The sequence below is a fragment of the Castanea sativa genome, chromosome 4, assembly GCF_040712315.1.
Source record: "Castanea sativa cultivar Marrone di Chiusa Pesio chromosome 4, ASM4071231v1".
Lineage (NCBI taxonomy): Eukaryota > Viridiplantae > Streptophyta > Magnoliopsida > Fagales > Fagaceae > Castanea > Castanea sativa.
In genome coordinates, this window is record NC_134016.1 from 5,276,200 (window position 1) to 5,296,070 (window position 19,871).

General features: G+C 35.3%; 1 long non-coding RNA gene across 2 annotated transcripts; it reads right to left on the reverse strand.

Moving 5' to 3' along the window:
- Positions 1–5,937: 5,937 nt before the first annotated feature.
- On the reverse strand, positions 5,938–19,540 carry LOC142631543 (uncharacterized). 2 transcript variants are annotated; one of them, XR_012843623.1, is made up of 9 exons: positions 19,414–19,540; positions 18,839–18,890; positions 17,160–17,312; positions 16,773–16,928; positions 12,846–14,852; positions 10,591–10,723; positions 8,418–8,478; positions 8,259–8,324; positions 5,938–8,165 (listed from the first exon to the last, which is right to left on the reverse strand). It is a non-coding gene; the product is annotated as an uncharacterized LOC142631543 (long non-coding RNA). The 2 variants fall into 2 exon arrangements; XR_012843622.1 differs by lacking the exon at positions 5,938–8,165 and having other exon boundaries at positions 8,188–8,324.
- Between the last annotated feature and the right edge of the window lie 331 nt (positions 19,541–19,871).

Sequence of the window (19,871 nt, forward strand, 5' to 3'; positions counted from 1 at the left end):
TAAAACGGGCATTCATTATCAAAGCCCGTTATACACTTTTGTCTGAATCGTAAAAGAATTTCTATTATTGTCTTTATTGTATATGTCTGCCGTAGCTATTGTAACAGTTTTGCCTGTCGTGGGCATGTGATATAAAACTTGGCAAACAGGGGCATCATTTGCGCACAAGCCGGACCAAGGAGGGTTGCTATTGGACCGGTGCCAACTCCCTAATTTAGAAAACTTTGGGCCTAGTGCAGCAGGAGGTGCCCCAGCCCAACATTTGCGAAAAAAGGCCCCCACATTGTTTTTGTTGGTAGATGGTTGTATCTTAATATATTAATAAACAATAATTTTTGGGTATTTGTCTTGGTTGATAGTTTATTAATACTATATGGATGCGTATTTGAAATTTTTTTTTCGCTTATCTCTGCCCCCCAGCTTGAAATCGTAGGTCCGTCCCTGATAGATAGCATGGAAGAAAACCATAAATTGGAGTTTTATGGAGTTCTTGAAAACTTGCCTCAATATATGATTAGGAGTTCTATGATGATTGTATGTAACTCATTATAGAACAAGTGTCATTAATGTCTCAAAGGATATTATTAGCACATGTTGGCAAGTTTGGGGTTTAATGGTGACAGAAGTTTATGTGGAAGTCTTCTTTAAGTTGTTAAGCTGTAATGTATGTAAATTAGGCTACTTATTGAAAAAAAAAAATAGTTTGTAAATTAGGCTAGATATTGAAAGTTCTTGCTAAATGCTATATTTACAAAAAGCTAGGTTTAGCTACTAAACTACTTGAGATATTCCTTAAAATTTTGGGATATAAATTAATAAGAACCGTCTTTTACATCATACTTTCAGATACAATTTTTATTCAACTTTGATGTTGGTTTTCATTCCCTTTTAGTTTTTATAGAGAAATAGGAGCACAAAATTTGTATATTAATGTTCAAGCTCATTTTTTTCTTGAATTAAAAAAAGAAAAAAAGAAATTCTTGATCATTTTTTTGAATTTTGCCGTGCATCGTTAGCAACTAATATATATATATATATATATATATATATATATATATATATATATATATATATATATATATATATATAAGCACACCTATAACCTGCTCATTAAAAACATAAAAATAAAAACCATAACCATATTAGTACGTAGTTGCGGAAATATATAGACAAAGTTGCAGCATACTCCACACCATAGAGTATGGACCATATTATATTAGTTATAAAAAAAGAAATACACTAGGGTTCGCTCAAAGCCACCAGGGTGCGAGGTCGTTCGGCACGGCCTCTGCTAGGCCACAGCACCCCTAAAAAGAAAAAAGAAAAAAGAAAAAAGAAAAAAAGATGGCCACTTTGCTTACAAAAGATCGAACACAAAAATGGCCAATACCGCAAGAAAAGCCAGTCCGATGACCCAACTTAGATGAAGTGGAATGTTAATAGCCATCATTGATATGAACCCCAGAACAGCAAGAGCTGATCCTATTCTGCTTAGAATTCCTGCAATCCTTGGGTTCAATATGCGGGCAACCCTTGGGTTCGTATGGGGTTGGCAAAGAACAGCCGCGCAACACAGGAAACCCAGCAAGTTAATAATCGTTGAAAAATACCGTATGACCCTGCCGGTAGTAGATAGCTGGGCTTCATCGATGCCCATGATAATAGAAATTGCTTGGAGAATGATTGGAAGGAATATATTTGCTATTTGCTCCAGACTCGGATTCCCTCCGCCCCCGTTTTCTACGTTACCAACCATTTTTCTGCCGTCATTGTCATCATCGTCTCCATTACCCCGTCTTTGTCCACCACCACCAATGCCACTGTGTCTCCCTTCATTTCCTAGTCTTCCGTTTTCGTCCCCTCCATCTCTGCTTCCATTTCTATGCTCATCCACATTCCCGGCTCCTTTTCCCCCAGCCGTTCCACTCGAACTTTGACCTTGAGCATGTTCTTTAACCCTGACGTGTGAGCCCATCACCAAAGCTACAATGTGAAGTATGCTGACCCTGACTTGTAAGGAGCCCATGAAAAAGCAGATCAGTACAGCTATTATTCCAAAAAAGCTCATACCAACACTAACTTGTGATAAGCCGATCTCAAAAGCTAGTAATGAGCCGATCACCAAATATTCGTTTTCTAAAAAACTCTGGATAGGAATCAGATCATAGAACCTTTCTTCTGCTGGTTTTCTAACAGCGAACCTATCAGATTCACCAGTATTTCCAGCTGAAAAAAAGCCGAACACCGAAGATAGAATTCCAAGTATGATGCAGGCGGATGAAACTTTCTTCTCATCAAAGGCATGTGAACTTCCTTCTGCTGAAAAATACACGTTCTTCAAAAAATCTGCAGCTTCTGAAGAACGACGCGGAGGAAAATCTCTCTCTTGGCCCATAATTCCAGAATTGAAAGAGTAATCCAAGGTGGAAAATGCAAATGATAATTACTGCAGTATTTGTTTAGCAGAGAACCAAGACACCGATAGGGCTTGCTCTCCTCTGTATGGACTAGCAAAATCAGGAGTGAACACTGGCCTCCCCTTCTACAAGGATAGAAATGTAATTGACATGATTTTAACTTTTTTTTTTTTTATAAAATAGAAATTATATAATAATGATTTGGTAAGGGAATTTCTCGGGTTGGCCAATTTTTCAACGCTGTATAGGCCCACAACTGCGGACTCACGGGCTGCGACAAGCCGACGACGCGGCAAAGCCCACCAACTGAGAGAGAGAGAGAGGAAACAAACACACAAGTATACTTTTTTTGACTGAAAAGTTAGAAACACACATGTATTCTTCCACTTTACATTAGGAATTGTCGGCAATGAGGTGGATTCCACAACGGATTAGTATTATTATTATTTATTTGTCACAAAAGGTGGGTTCCACCGGCTGTGAGAGTAGGAGGTACATTGAACCCAGCCTTCTTTTTCTCACACACTTTAGATTGAGTTATCAACACAGTACGTTCAACTAACCTATTTTTTCCACAAAAGTGGACTATACAGCTGTGAGGGGACCACAGTCATAATTTCTCCCACTTCAGATTAGGAGTACCCAACCCTTTTTTTCCGCGAAAGACAACTTGTCTATTTCTTGGGAGTGATTATATTATAAAAAGTAAAGAATTTTTGCCGGTGTTGCAATTTTCAACGTAGTAGTTGATCTGTCCACGTTATCCTATTGTTTGATTTGATGGATTGGTGCAGCAGTGCTCGGTGCGTCCACCATAATGGTTGGATGACTTAGAAAGCAACGAAATTTCCCTCTTACCAAAAATCTAACCATTCTTGTAAAAATATATATATTTTTTTTAAAAGCTCACAAACGGTCCGCACTTCTGTTCGGTAACGCATAATTTTGTTGCGGACACCGTGGCGCTCTTTCGGAAGTTCTACAGCTAATTAATTTGCCAGAGGATTTCCTCCCAAAAAAAAAAAAAATTGCCCGAGGAAAGAGATGGAGTCTGTTTCTTCGGAACTATCGCTTCAAGAAAGCTTTCTGCACTGTTCGGACAAAGTTGAGCCTTCAAATTTCTTTTTCGTATGCCTCATGATCCTTTTCATCTCCTCCGCTACAACTACAATTTTAATGGTTTTTCCACAAGTAAAGGTGGAGGGAGGTGTAGTTCCAGTCATCTTCAGAGACCGACCAGCGTTCTATCATACGTTTGTAGTCTTCATCGTGCTCGCTTTTACGGGGGCTTACAGTGCCTTGGTGATCCGACGCAAGCGCAAGCCAAAGATTGAAAGATTTTGCAGGATTTATGCCATGGCTTCAATGTTGTCAGCACTAGCAATTGCACTGTACGCTGCATTTCTCTGGTTTGTAGTCCCCTCTCCTCCTTGAATGTAGCAAACATAACATAAAATTTCCGGTGTGTAATTCCTGTTTGTTTGCAACACCTATTTTTTGAGTGAGATACCTATGTAGCTTCGTTGGCTTTTTTTTTTTTTTTGACCAACTCGTTGGCTTTATTTTGTGTACACTTTGTTGTTTAAGATGGCATCTGAAACACACTTATTTAATATGAATGTAAAATATATTTGTAACGAATTTTAGTGTTGTGTAGGAGGAAGCCTGTGCTCTCTTCCCAATATATTTTGAGGTCTATCACAATGTTTTTATTTAATACTAATCAAGCTAAAATTAATTTGATGAATCATGTTAAAAAAAAAATCAAAGTTCTTCTTTATATCGAGAATCAAACCACAAAAGAAAAAACTTAAGTGGGCTTTATCGTTTTTTAGAGTGAGTTAAGTGCAACGGTTAAGTACAATTTAATCTAATTCTCAATTTAGATTTTGGTGTTTAAGTGAGTTAAAGATCGTTGGGGGTGTGACTTTTTTTTTTTGGGAGAAAAATTTGGGGTGTGACTTGAAAAATTATTTAACGATTCTAGCAAATGCTGATGACTTCACACATTTATAAATTTTTTTATCAAGCCATTTTTCAAGTGCAATTTCAGTTATTAACTACTGGGGAAGTGAAGCCATAAATCCAGATACTGTTCTTATAAGGCAGCTCAAAGTCCGGCCATATTGTTTTGTTGGGACTTAAGGGAAGTAAATAAACCAGCCCACCACTCCCTTACTAAGTGGTCTTTAAAATTTTGTTGGTAAGGGTGTCTTGCTATTATGTCCGTTCCTGATGTTGTAAAATTATCTTGAAGGAACAACTCCCTGATTAAGGAGTTTGACCCCTTTGTCGTTTTGTTGGTTTTGGTGGTTTAATAAAATCTTCTTTCTATTAAAAAAAAAATTATTATATTTGATATATGTCTATATGCCCTATCAAAATTTGGATGGGAGACGTGCGTGTTACGTGATCCAACAAGCACTATAAAATTGAAAAGATAGAAATTAAAACCATGAAAAGGTAGAAATTAAAACCAAGAAAAAACCTCTAGTTCTTGAATTTAACACTCCAGCTCGTTGCTACATTAATTGCATAAGCCTTTTCTCGACAGTGGCCACACTAAGAATTTTTTTTAGGGGTCAATAAAAAAATTTAAATTAAACAAAATTTAATATATAAAAAAGTACTTGAATATATATTGAGTTATTGGAAAAAAAACACACAAATACCTGAAGTTTTACAATTTCTTTTTACGAGTTTTCATGTTTTGAAATCATTTCATGATAGTTTATTATTTGTTGTCATTATCTATCGTTAATGTAATTATGACCATTTTATTTTGTTAATTTTGTATAATATTTTTGTTTTTATGCAATTTTGATTATATATTTGTTATTATTTTATAAAAATATTTTAAACTAAATGACAAAACTCAACTCTACTTGCACTTTATAATTATTAACTTTCACAACCACATTCATCATACATAAATAATACACTAAGTTGCTGTTTATTTGTGAGATAAGTTGATATGTGACCAGAGTGTGCAAAAATATTTTTAAGAGTAAATTAAATTAGTAAAGCAATATTATATATATATATATATATATATATATATATATATATATATATATATATATATATATTGTAGGGTCAATGGGCCCCGAAGTATATATTTATGTATGTATTGGACCAATGGCCCAATTCGAAGACATTAAGAAGTCCAAAAACGGGAAAATATCTCCTCAAGGGTTCAGGTTAGAAAGTAAAAGGATAAAGTTTGACTAAGGTTGTCTAAGAAGGCGATCCGATGTGGAATATTTCCTCGGCAGAGTAAAGCCGACGTTGAGAGGGATGGTCTATCTACCAGAAGCAACCTTCTAGGAGGTCATGTAGATAAGGAGGTACATGGTAAGAGTATAGGACAAGGAAAGACCGTGAAATATCTAAGGAAAAAGCTGCTATCACCGCATTGAATGCTTTGCAGCTAACTCTTTGGCCGCATTAATGAGGAGATGATGCATGAGCATCAAGGTTTAGCCTTACAGCTACCTCCAAAGACTTTAAGGATAGGCTAATGGGACAAGTATTCAAACTAGTAATTTGATCCACACGTGGAGGATGTAGAAAGGTAGAAAATGGATATAAAAGGAGGAGGAGACATTCAAGAAAAGGGATCGGGGAAAAAAGAAAGTAAACACTGTAGACTAGATATTGTTGTAATCTTCCTTTAAGAAGAAAAAAGTATAAGAACTAGATCCTCGGCTTGAGTTTGAGGACAATTTTTCATCACATAAACTTGACCATCATTATTATTTTGTGATCTTGAGCCATTATCGTTAACGAAGCCCATAAGCAACTAGATTTAAGACTCACCCTCTACAAATTTATTGTATTGGGCTCTTTGGGCCTATACCCTTTCTACTATTGGGCTTAGATCCAAATTGTGGCTTTACAATTGACATCGTTTGTGGGAATTTTGTTGTTTGATTGAGCCTAACGTTCAACTATGGTAGGTTCAAGTCCTCACCAAGCTAGGTCTATGGGGTCTCAATGTCAGGAGCGTTCCCTCAATCTTGAGCAAGGCAAAGACCGAGAGGGGAGTGTGCATACTGCTCATACTAGCAAGGATCAATCATTGAGTGGGAGTCATGCCTCTCATGCAAAGCATGCTAGAGCCATGCAGCTAGAGATTGATCACCTGAAGAGGAAGCTACGCCATGAACAACAAAAACGAACCCCCTCCACTTCTGACCCCTCTTCTGGCAATGATGGAGACAGTAACTACGGCCTAGATCAAGGAAGGGTTGTGAAATATCTAAGGAAAAAGCTGTTGTCATCGCACTGAATGCTCTGCAGCTAACTCTCTAGCCGCATTAATGAGGAGATGCAGCCTAAGCATAAAGGTTCAGCCTTATAACTACCTCCAAAGATTTCAGGGATAGGCTGATAGAACAAGTATCCAAACCAGTAATTTGATCCATATGTGGAGGATGTAGAGAGGAAGAAAGGGGATATAACAGGAGGAGACATTCAGGAAAAGAGATCGGGAAAAAAAGAAAAAAAAAACACTGTAGACTAGATATTCTTGTAATCTTACTTTAAGAAGAAAGAAGTATAAGAACTAGCTCCTCGGCTCGAGTTCGAGGACATTTTTTCTTCATATAAACTAGTCAATCATTATTATTTTGTGATCTTGAGCCATTACTGTTATTAACGAAGCCTATAAACAATTAGATTTAAGACCCACTCTCTACAAATTTATTGTATTGAGTTCTTTAGGCCTATACATTTTCTACTATTGGGCTTAGGTCCAAATTGTGACCTTATGTGTGTGTGTGTGTATTTTTTTTCAAGTCACGAGGTTCATTTGAACCCCCTAAAGTGTATGTGCAGCCGCCCCTGTTTCTCAAGAACTAGCATTAGGTGTGTCAAATGCTAAATATCTAATATTTGGCACACCAAACAGGCAAACACCTCCCACATGAGATGTTCTAAATGCCAAAAATTTTGGCATGGACTAACAATACTTTTCCAAATTACGGACACATTTTAAAAGATAAAATAATTTTTTATTCAATTCCTCTCATCTCTCATCTCTCCTCTTCTCCTCTTTCTTCTCTCTTAGTCTCTGACTTAGCTTTCTCTCACCCCGCCTCTTCCTTCTCTCCTTGCATATTGCTTCTCTCTCTCACATTTTCTCTCTTTACATATATGATAAATCTCTCTCACATCTGCCTCTCTCACTCTTCTGTTCTCATAATCTCGCTCTTAACCTTGCTAACCTCCGCCTGTTGGCGAACTTGTCAAGCCGCTCTCGACCCGCAGGAGATCTCGCCAAGCCGATCTTTGCCTGCCACGATCTAGCCAAGTTGCTTGTCGCCAAGGAACTTACCGATTGTCGAGATCTTGCCAAGCCAAGCCAATCTTACCACGCCTCCTATCTCTCTTGTGGTGGTTGTGGCAACGTATTTTTTGGGTTGTTTTTATGGTAGTAGTGGGATGATTTTGGTGGGTTGATTTTGATGGTATTGGGCTGATTTTGGGTGATGGTTGGTGATGGCGGGTTATGGTGGGGTGGGCTATGGGTGGTAGTGGTTGTAAGTGATGTGGGTTGTGTTTATTTTTTTATATTGTATGTGTTATATATATAATTTTAATGTGTTGAAAGAAAGAATAGAAGATCTGTTGTATGGAAAAAGTAGGTTTTGATGTGTTAAAGTGGCATTTGGAATAGGCCCAATATGTTTCTTGATCTCCTGCACCTCTACCCTTTCCGGCGATTCACTTTTTTCTTGTATTGTTCTTGCACATTTTGAGCGAGAGAGAGAGAGAGAACTTACTAAATACGAAAATCAAGTGATTTGTTACATTCAAGCAAATAGTCTGTCATAATACCTTGTACTTCCTACAATTTTTGGTTTGATTCTTGTGCTTCCGAGTCAGCCCTGTGTTCTTCTCCATCTGCAGTAAGTTTGACAGGAAACATACGACGTGAATTTGGAGACAAAGATTATATTGAAGATCTAACAAGCTGGTGGAAATGGGGGTGTTCACCTGGTAAGTAATATGGCATTTTCCATCAATTGGTTCAGGAGATGGGACTACTGCTGAGGTCCTGCCGAAGCAGAAATGTTTTAATAATACAATACCACCAGAACTAGGTAAACCTAATTGTGTAGCAACAACAATTAAAGATTTGGCTGGCACTCATAAACCATTAAAAAGACAACATAACAATAATTATAATAATAATAATATTAATATTAATAATCAAACATACAGACATGAAATCAATATCACATGAGAATAAATCTTAATCGTATAATACTGCACAAAGGGACTTGGATGAGTTATTGTTCTTATTCATAGACGTAATAATAAATACAAAAACACAGAGGGAATCCAGCAACCTGACTGGACTATAACTTTTAGGAGGTAGCAAAAAGCACAGCAGATAATAAACACACCTTGAATGCATCTTCAGCTTTGCCTTTCTCTAATATCAACCCTTATAGGTAAATCATCATCACCAGAAACCACCTTTCTTAATGATTGCATACAAATTTATCCACCCGTGGATAAAATAAAACTTATCCACCCGTGATTTGGCTGAAATTTAAGTTGCCTACTTGTGATTTGAAATTTGACATTTTATCCACTTAAAGTTACCTCAGTTAGATTTCTGTAACTCACTTTTATTAAAAAAAAAGCTAAATATATAATTTTGTTCCACCTTTATGTCTCTCTCAAAAACACACAAAATTTAAAAATACAAGATCAAAACTAATACAATGGAACTTGCATCATGGGATTTCAAACCAACAGTAAGCAATTTAAATTTCAATCAAACCGTAAGTGTGTAAAGTATCAAATTTTAAGTCACAGGTAGACAATTTAAATTTCATCCAAATCACAAGCCCTTTAAATAACGATACTTAAACTTCTCAAGAAAATAAACTAGTGATATGGTTCCCTGAGTTGAGTATTTTTTTTTTTTTCTTTTTCTTAGCTAGTAGAATATTTCATCAAAAAGAGGAATTTCTTAATCACACAACACAATCAAAGGTTTCTCCAACATATTACAACCAAAAATTTAATAGATCCAGAATCACTAGGCCATTATACATAAATCAACTATCAAATCATCCACACGCAAAATGTCAAACACTACCATAGTAGATAAATAGTCAAAAAATGGGTAGAACACAGGTATTAACACATATGAACACATGTATTATCACATATAAACAATATGAGAAAATGTAACAAATAGGCAAACAATTCATTTTTACCCAACTATTAACAACTAGACCCGACCAATTTAAAACGATAAGTTTAAATCCTATCCAAAATCTTTTTGCTATTTACCAAAGAAATATAGTGCCATACCATACCTGAAATGAAGTATTTAGTTTTAATTTTTAACAACCATCTATTTGCAGCTATGTTGGCAACTTGGAATCCCTTCTTTTTTAAAATTAAATATAGCTTTTTTAGGTAAGAGTCTTGTAGACCAATTGGTTGGCACCTCCTAATGTTTCTAAGACATCTAGGGTTCAAATCCCCCTTCCAAGATTAGCAATATATCTTAAATATTCCATTATACCTGGACACTTATTACAAATTTTCAAAGATAGATTAGTTTTAGATAGTGCATTATATTTTGGATCTTTCTAGCAGCACCGATAGCAGTTAACTCATCAGAGTGCCAGTCTATTAGAAACTGTGGCTTTACACCTTTTAGTTTATAACGAATGAAGTGAACCCCAAGACAAAGAGATGTCACCCCTCCTTTACTAAACCATTTTGACTGGGCTGAAAGGTCCTGAGGGCATTCTCTGGCCCAACAGGTATTAGCTCTCCCAGCAATGGAGGTGATCCAGGCCCTATACTCCAGGCAGCGGGACTATTATTCTAAACATGGTAAGACAGACAATGATAATCAGTGCACCAATTTAACTAGTTTGAGAGGGGAACCTGATTCCAGGAAGAGGCAGAAATACAAAACATGTATAAAATATTATTGTACCATCAATAGCGAAACATAGGCCACATTGCAAATACATTATGCATGTACCAACTTTTTTAACAGATTAACACAAACAAATGATTGTTTTAGGACCAAAACACTTCATTGTTATAGAAAATAACTACCTACTTATATAATAATAATAATAATAATAATAATAATAATAATAATTTAGCATTTTGACGGAGAAGAGAAGACCTTATCCAATAAGCTCCAGATCTCTACAAAGTGAGCTAGCACAGGATGATCACGAATAGGCAGCACTTCAGACTCGAGGAGATTAAAAGTTATAGCTTGGCAATACTTACGAGAGGAAACGAGGTTGATCACTCTGCCATATTTTAACAGTTGCACATCGGCCAAATTGCAGCAACAAATGTGTTAAAATAAAAGGTAAATGGGGACATGGCCTAGATAAGGCCAAGTAGCATAAAAAGAACCATGTAGAAGACTCAAAATAGTTAGGATTGCATCTTAGCTGTGTTGAATTGAGTTTAAAAATAAAAATGAACAAAAATGATTGATATCAGAAAAGAAACATAACAGGCATCAAAACTGAGAATCTGAAATTTGTTCAGGAACTGAAGTTCAGATGGAAGATTCCCATCAAGTTGTTTTGTATGTTTAGTGGAGCAAACATTAAAAAGCACAAGTTTTCAGGGAAACTAAACCCACCTCTGAAATAACAAAGCAGTGTACCTCAATGACAGGAACTGCTGTAATCATCTTTGTGGACAAAATGAGAGGAAAAAAATGGGTAGAACACAGGTATTAACACATATGAACACAGGTATCATCACATATAAACAATATGAGAAAATGTAACAAATAGGCAAACAATTCATTTTTACCCAGTTACTAACAACTAGACCTGACCAAATTAAAATGACAAGTTTAGAACCTATCCAAAATCTTTTTGCTATTTACCAAAAAAAATATAGTGCTGTACCATACCTGAAACGAAAGTATTTAGTTTTAATTTTTAACAACCATCTATTTGCAGCTATGTTGGCAACTTGGCATCCTTTCTTTTTTTAAATTAAATGAAGCTTTTTTAGGAAAGAGCCTTGTAGACCAACTGGTTGGCACCTCCTAATGTTTCTAAGACATCTAGGGTTCAAATCCCCCCTTCCAAGATTAGCAATATATTTTAAATATTCCATTATACCTGGACACTTATTACAAATTTTCAAAGATAGATTAGTTTTAGAGTGCATTATATTTTAGATCTTTCTAGCAGCACTGATAGCAGTTAACTCATTGGAGTGCCAGTCTATTAGAAACTAAGGCCTTACACTTATTAGTTTATAACGAATGAAGTGAACCCCAGGACAAAGCGATGTCACCCCTCCTTTTACTAAACCATTTTGACTGAGCTGCAGGGTTCTTAGGGCATTCTCTGGCCCAGCAGGTATTAGCTCTCCCAGCAATGGAGGTGATCCAGGCCCTATACTCCAGGTAGCGGGACTATTATTCTAAACATGGTAAGACAGACAATAATAATCACAGTGCACCAATTTAACTAATTTGAGAGGGGAACCAGATTCCAGGAAGAGGCAGATATACAAAACATGTATAAAATATTATTGTACCATCAATAGCAAAACATAAGCCCCATTGCAAATACATTATGCATGTACCAATTTTTTTAACAGATTTAACACCAACAAATGATTGTTATAGGACCAAAACACTTCATTGTTATAGAAATTTTAGGATTTTGATGGAGAAGAGAAGACCTTATCCAATAAGCTCTGGATCTCTACAAAGCAAGCTAGCACAGGATGATCACAAATGGGCAGCCCTTCAGACTTGAGGAGATTGAAAGTCATAGCTTGGCAATACTTACAAGAGAAAAAGAAGTTGATTCACCTCCAAATAACACACTCCTTTTTACATCATGATTTCCTCCTTTTTAACCTTCTTACAACAATAAAGCATTCACAATGCTGAATGCTAAAGAAACCAATCAGATGCCTTTATACATGTTATGACCTTTGTGGGAATGTGTGTGTGTGTGAGAGAGAGAGAGAGAGAGAGAGGGGGGGGGGGGGGTGGGTGTTGGAGGGAGGGATGGGTTAAGAAACTGCAAATGATAATTGGTGTAAGGACATTGGCAGGATGCACAAGGTGAAGGGTAAGAACCACAAATATATAATCCCAGAACTTTGTATTGGATGGTTGGGACAACGTAATGAATCAGATTTACAAGCATTTTAACATTCAAACATATTAAATGAGCATCACATATCAAAGAGAAACCTATTATCAACCCCCTACTGATACCACAGATAATCAACATAGAACAAAACAAAATATAAGCCTGTCTAAAAGGAATAATTCAGATTTGAAAATCAATCCATTTCCAGGCACATACCATCCAAATCATCCTTAATGGAGCAATGCACATTATATCGCTTACAATAAAATAATCAGAAAGGAACAGATAATACCGTGCTTAGTAGTGGATCCGTTTTTCTTTCAAGTTGTTCAATTGCATCATTCAGCTCCAACAGCAAGCCAGCTAATTCTGGAGTACAACTGTGGGATAAAAACATTATTAACCAAGAATGCACAAGGAAAAGTTATCACTGCTAATGATGAAAAACAGAAATAGACATTTACCGCCTTTCTAATAAAACAACCATGTATGTAGAACACATCCAATTAACAGTTAATAAGGCTCAAAATTGCAAACAACATTGAGCTGGGGCATGATGAGTAGCTCAATAGAAACAGTCTAGCAGAAAGAGGATGTGGACAGAGGAGATCTTAATCAACAACCACAAATACTGAACATCTTTAGATCCTGCTGCACCAGATGATTCCACAGAACCAAAGCCAAATGTCATATAATAACATATTCTATTAAATGTAACTTCCGCCTCTAGTAACTGGATGGAGCACATTTTTTTTTTTTAATACTTCTGAAGATGTTATTATTTGTTTTCCTCTACCTTTTTTTTGTTCCCTCAACTTGAATCAACTCAATCTTTCTCACTGATGCATTAATCGCTATCCTTTGAATATGCCTAAACCATCTTGTGCGACTCTCCTTCAACTTTTCACCACTATATCTTTCCGTGTAATTCCACTTATCCAAGCTTCAAAATCCATTAATCTAAAAAAATTGTCAACCCACCTATTCCAACACCTTCAGTTTTACTATGTTTAGTTTATAATGGTTTCCCAGTTGACATCAAGCAATAGTTGCTATAATCCATTGGTATTTCAAATCACCTGTTAAAAACTTCATTGCAAGCATAAGGCCCACTAATAAATCCACTAGACACCCTGAGTTCCATTCCTAGAAAACCCCTCCCCTTCTCCATCCCTCAAAAATAGATTAAATTTCTTATATACATGAACCAAGATTTTTTCTATAGATAATATAATTGCAAGCATAAATTTTATACCAATTTGGAACTAGGAAAGCATAAGATAAGGGGAACCTCCCTAGTTGAAAGAAGCAAAATAATACTGTGGAACCATCAGCAAATATTCTTGTGGCATGTCATATGTCGTTAATTTGAAGTAAGAAGAATGGAGAGGCCAATCTGGTTACTCCATCATGTAGAAAGACAATGAATCTATTGTGCATCTTGTATTAGTTCCCTTCATCACATTTCTACAAATTCTTACTCAACCTTTGGTCTTCTCTAAGACAGCTAGACTAGCTCAACAAGATAAATTTCTATGGAAAAGCACCACACACTAGATTTCATCTTGGATCATAATTTTATTACATTTCTAAGACCACCAAATTTTTTCAGCTCTAGAATGGCTATTACTTATAATGCTACAAAACCTTTCTCCTTATCATCCTTTTCTAAGTTTGGTTGATGCAGAACAATGTAGGAAAATAAGAATAAAAGGGAAGCAACATGAAAAGCAGGACAAATCCTAGGCTTCACCACCTAGAATCTGCCTGCAAATCCTAGGCTTCACCACCTAAGGGCGTTTGTTATCACCACCAAACACAGGGAACAAAAGAGGAGACATATTCTCAACTCATCATAGAATTCTTTTTTCAAAATCATCTGCCCTTTTCACCATTACAGGAGTACTAGTTAAATAGGGTTTAGGGATTACACCAATATGGAAAATACCTAATCTAATCCCTTAAAACCCTTGACATTAAAAACCTTATTCAAAAAAAAAAAAAAAAATCACACTCAAAAATAAAACCTTAAATGATTTTAATGCTCCCTGCATCATTTACATTTCAGCCTTGATCAAAAAAGGTTCAGCTTAAAAATATAAAACACAAAAAAGTGCAGAAATCTAAGAACTATACAAACAAAAATTGAAAAACCTTTCCTATATAAAACATCCATTTGTTCCTCCTTTGATAGAGCACTCAAATCTTTCTGAACCTCCTCATAAGCTGGTCCTGTGTCATCTAAGGCTTCTTTTCTCTCGTGAGATTTTCTTCTGCCTTTTCTTTTGGCTGACATTTCCTGTACAAGCAGCAATATTGGGCTACGTGTCATTCAAATAAATTGATAGTCCAAACGTCCCTTTCAAAGAAACCAGCAATAAAATATGCATAAGAGACGTATATTGGTAACAAATTGGTGTTACATGTGCAAAGCGAGTGGAAATTTGTAAATCACTTATTGCTTCATTTTTCTATAGCTTCTGAATTGTGTTGTATGGTATTCGGGTTGTTTGGAGTTCCTTGGGTGATGCCGAAGTCAGTTGTGGATTTTCTAGCCTCTTAGCAAGGTCGTTTTGGTCAAAATTGAAATATTGTTATTTGGAGCCATTCCTCATTGTTTGATGTGGTGCCTTTGGCGGGAGCAGAATGCTCAATGTTTTGAGGACTAAAAGATATTTTCCTGATACTAAGCTGTTTTTCTTTAAACTTTTTTTGAGTGGATCTGTGGATGTTAGTTGTGGGTTCTCCATTTTCAAGTTCATTATCTGATCATTGTAATCTGTGAGATTGGTTGTATTGCTCACTTTCTATACTTCCTTTGTACTTGGGTATTTGTTTCCTATCCATAAAATTCACTTATCAAAAAAGCACAGAAGAGGATAACCCAAGCTTGAAAAATTCATAGTAAAAATAAAAGGACAAATTACAACTTACTCACCTATGATTTGACTGAAATTTAAGTTGCTTACTTGCAGTTTGAAATTTGACACTTTACCCACCTAAGATTGACTCAGTTAGGGTTCTGTAACCTACCTTTGTTAAAAACAGAGCTAAATATGTAATTTTGCTATACTTTTACGTCTCTTTCCTCCAAAAACACAAAAAATATAAAAATAGAAGATCAAAAAGATGTTGGTAAAGATAAAAGAAGCTTCCTTTGCCTAAACTTAGTCCACTCCATTGATTGATCACAACTAATTGTGGACTCTTATTTTTCAATTCAGTCCACAAACAAACTTTCTACAGGTAAATCAATGTACTAGGTACCAGTGTCCACAAACAAACTTATTTTTTTGACTTGTTTGTTTGTTTTTTTAGTTTGAATGTGCAAAGCCCCTCCAACCCTAGCTCACCACCCCAATTGGTTGCTTGTGCCGCTTTGTTGTCCATTCAAATCAGATCCAAATGATGACCAGTGCCGCCATCTGGCTCCCTTCACGCCTGCCGTTGTGAGACTTGTGACCAATGGTATCTACATCTCAATCTATCTATATGCAACTGACTACGTTTATTGATGATAGTATCTACTACTTACTGCTAGATATATGATTTGGTTGGGCAGTGGTTTCCAGAAGCTAGTAAAATGTTAAAAAATTATATATTTTAGGCTAGTGGTGTACAACTTGCCCACACGTGACTTGCTTTGGTTTCTTCATTTTATGATTTGGTTGAATAAATTTTTTACCAACTACCTTTGATCTTATTTTTTCTTGTATTTTTATGTTTTTTGTGTTTTTGGAAGAGAGAGACATAAAAGTGGAACAAAATTACATATTTAGATTGCATTTGACATTGGCTTAAAGAGATAACTTTTTTTACTATTTAGCTTTCTTTGCTACTATTTAACTTATTTTTGCTACTATTCATGGATCTCATTACACTTTTTGATGCTATTCATGGGTCTTACTATACTATTTCAACTACTTACAGAGTTTCAGCAAAAAATTTTCAATTTTCAGTTAAATAAGTTGTTTCCAGACAGACACTTAGTCTTGTTTTTAGCAGAGCTGGGTTACAGAGTCCTAACTAAGCTAACCTCAGGTGGATAAAGTGTCAAATTTCAAATAATAAGTAGACAACTTAACTTTCGGCCAAACCACAAGTGGGTGAGTTATAATTTGCCCAAAAAAAAAAAAAAACCAAACAAAGACCAAAGGTTTAACCTGCTTATCTTTATACTTCCTTTTTCATTAACAAGGAGAGAATATTGAACCCTTACCTCTAGAGTTAATTCACTATCCTTCGCATCACTCTCATCTTCATTATTATCATCAAGGCCAAAGTTTTCATTTGATTAAGATTTTTCTTTTCGCCTCTATAATTTCAAAGCCTCATCCTCCTCTCTCAAAGGTCCCTCATCATCACTTTATTGTGCCTTCATCAGAAACAAAAAGGTTAGGGAAACTACAAAGACAGCCTTGATTATATATATATATATATATATATATATATATATATGATTGCATTAAGAAAATAGCTTGTGAAAAAGAAAGTTTCCATAAAGGCAGTAGGCGATTGTCACCAAAAAAAAAAAATTAAATACAGATGGAAAAAAAGGGGTGTGTAGCAAGATAGGACGCATCGCAAATAATTTTCAAATTATTACCTCATGATCAACATTATCAACATGATAATATTCTTGTTTTTTTTCCACTCCATAGAGATTCCTGTTCTTCCTCATCTTCTTCATCATCATCTTCATGCACATCATCCTCAACCCCACCAAATTTTGCTTGTAAAAATTTCTGTGACCTAGCAACTACAAGCAATATGCATAATTAATCATACGAAATGTAACTCCAATTGCTGTAAGAAGCTAAGGGAATAACAATTGAGAGTTTTTCATGTAAGAAAATATGTAGAGAACGATTTAAAACCCATCCCCCCAAAACAGAGAGATTCTCAACGGAGTCCATGCTCTCATTTCAGCCAAGAACGGTCTACCAAGTGATGCACCTAGTACATACCTAAGGCACTTACAAGTGCCCCATAATAATTCCAAAATAGTCTAATACCAATTAGCCAACATGAAAACACCCTAAATTACATTTCAAAGATAAGTGGGGGGAAAATTGCTGAAATATGCATGTGTAGGAGGTAAGATTACTTTTTCTAAATGAATTCATTTACTCATCCAAAAAAAAAAAGCTATAGGAATATGCATGAAACACAATGACATAGAGAGATGGGTTGGTTTGCAATAGCATTGATTTACTGGGGGTGTAAGTTGTAGTATTACTCATTTGTTTTGCAATTTGAAGCAGTCAAACTTTTGTTTGATATTCATCATTTACCTCTACATCAAAATTACAGTCCCTTGTATGGAATAATGGTATTTTATTTAGCCCATTAAATCTCTTACAAATGTAGGTGTGATTCTTCTTTTGGAGAGAGAATTTGGGGGGGAGGGGGGGTTGTGTTGTTAACTAAGAACATACTGTAATTCATCCTCACCATCATCTTCATCCTCATCATCATTGATACTCTACAAGCAACATTAGGCTTACCAAGTGGGAAAGAATAAAAATAAAAATGGAAAGTGCCACCACTTGCTATATGCTTATTCTCAATTAAGCAAACTTACAAAATAAGAATTCTTCCTTAACACGTTTGTTTCAGTAATGTAGAAGAGATTTGTAAAACCACCTTAGATCACTAACAGAACACCAATCAAACAAAGAGTGGAGGAGGAGAGATTTAATCTCAAGAATCGCACATCATAAAATAATTACCTTGCTAAATTTCTATCATGTAAATCTTCTTTTTTTTTTTTTTCTCTAATAGTTTTCCCCACCAAAGACAGCGCAGTTCTACAGTCCCAGCAAAATTTTATTTCATGGGTTCACATCAGTGTCAGCAAGAAGAATTCTTTGATAAGTAATAAATTTCATTAAAATTAGTGCAAATAAGGGGCATAACCTTAGTATACAGGATGTACATAAGAGAAACACCCTTTAAAAAAAAAAAAAAAAAAAAAATCTAATATTCAGATAAACCAAGAAGAAGTTTCACACAAATTACTTATGTTTCTAGGAGAAAGTTCTAACTTAAAACTGCCGAACACCCAATGTTGTCAATTAGTCTAGTAAATCATCAGAAATGGCAATAACATCAATCCACAAATAAGAATTACGAAGAATCTATCATAAAAGAGCAATTATTGGCATCCACTGCAAACAATCATTGCGCCGTTTAGGCTAAAGCGTTCTCACGAAATTGTCATTAGGTTCAATCAATTTCATTTCAAGAAGTAAATAAAACGTCAACAATTAACAAATAGCTCACAATCAGCTTTTGAAGTTGCCATACACCTCTCAAAGCCATTTCACTACAAAACCTATACAACAACAACAACATGAACAATACATTCAATATAATTATCTCAACATTGAAAAAAAAAATGTTTTTTGAGAATTTAAACTATAATATAGATTTTTAGTTATCATCATAATCATAATATTTATTTTCTATCGCTTCTAATACAAAAATCAAAGCCTTAAACTGAGGGATCCAAGAGTTTCATCCCAAAACCTCATAACTGAACCTGATTCTTTAAAATTATTATTCTTAAGTACAAATGTTCAAAAAATTATTTATTTTCTCAAGTCTCCAGAGGGAAACTCGCATGCATATATATTTAGATTAGGCAAAAATAGAATTCTATCCTGTATAAAAAAAAAAAAATCAGAAAATTTTAACGGTTTTTTTTTTTTTTGGGGAAAACCATCGGCTCTGTTTGGATGCCGAGAAAACAAAAGAAAAGAAATTTTGAAAATGTTCCCTTTTTTTTTTTTTTTCTTTGGCTATTTTTTGTTTAGATAAGTTTAAAAACCCCAAATGAAATGCGAAAGGGAACTAACCTTTTTTTGTTATGATTTCAGACTCGAATGTTCACTCTTTCCTCTTTGGTGTCGCAATTTTGATAGAGAGGAGGGAACTCATGAGTGAAGGCTGATTTTGATATTTTTCGTTGGTTTTTGGTATTGGTTTTTACCCGACTCGGAATGGGAGAATAGGCCCATTAGGTACGTGATATCGGGTTAGAACTTAGAAGCCCGTTGGCAGCTGAGCTTGTAGAAATGTCTACGCACCTATTTTCTGTGTACGGAGTCCACGGACCATGGAGTGACATATGCTCCTAACATAGAAATGTAGACTGTTGCAAATTTGCAATTAATTTGTTCAATCAATAAAGTTCTGCTATTCAGCCAAAAAAAAGAAGAAAAAGTTCTGCTTTTCCCATAAAAAAATAAAAAATAAAATTAAAGTTATGCTTTTATAATAAAAGAATTTTTTTTTTTCCGTAGAAACTAGAAAT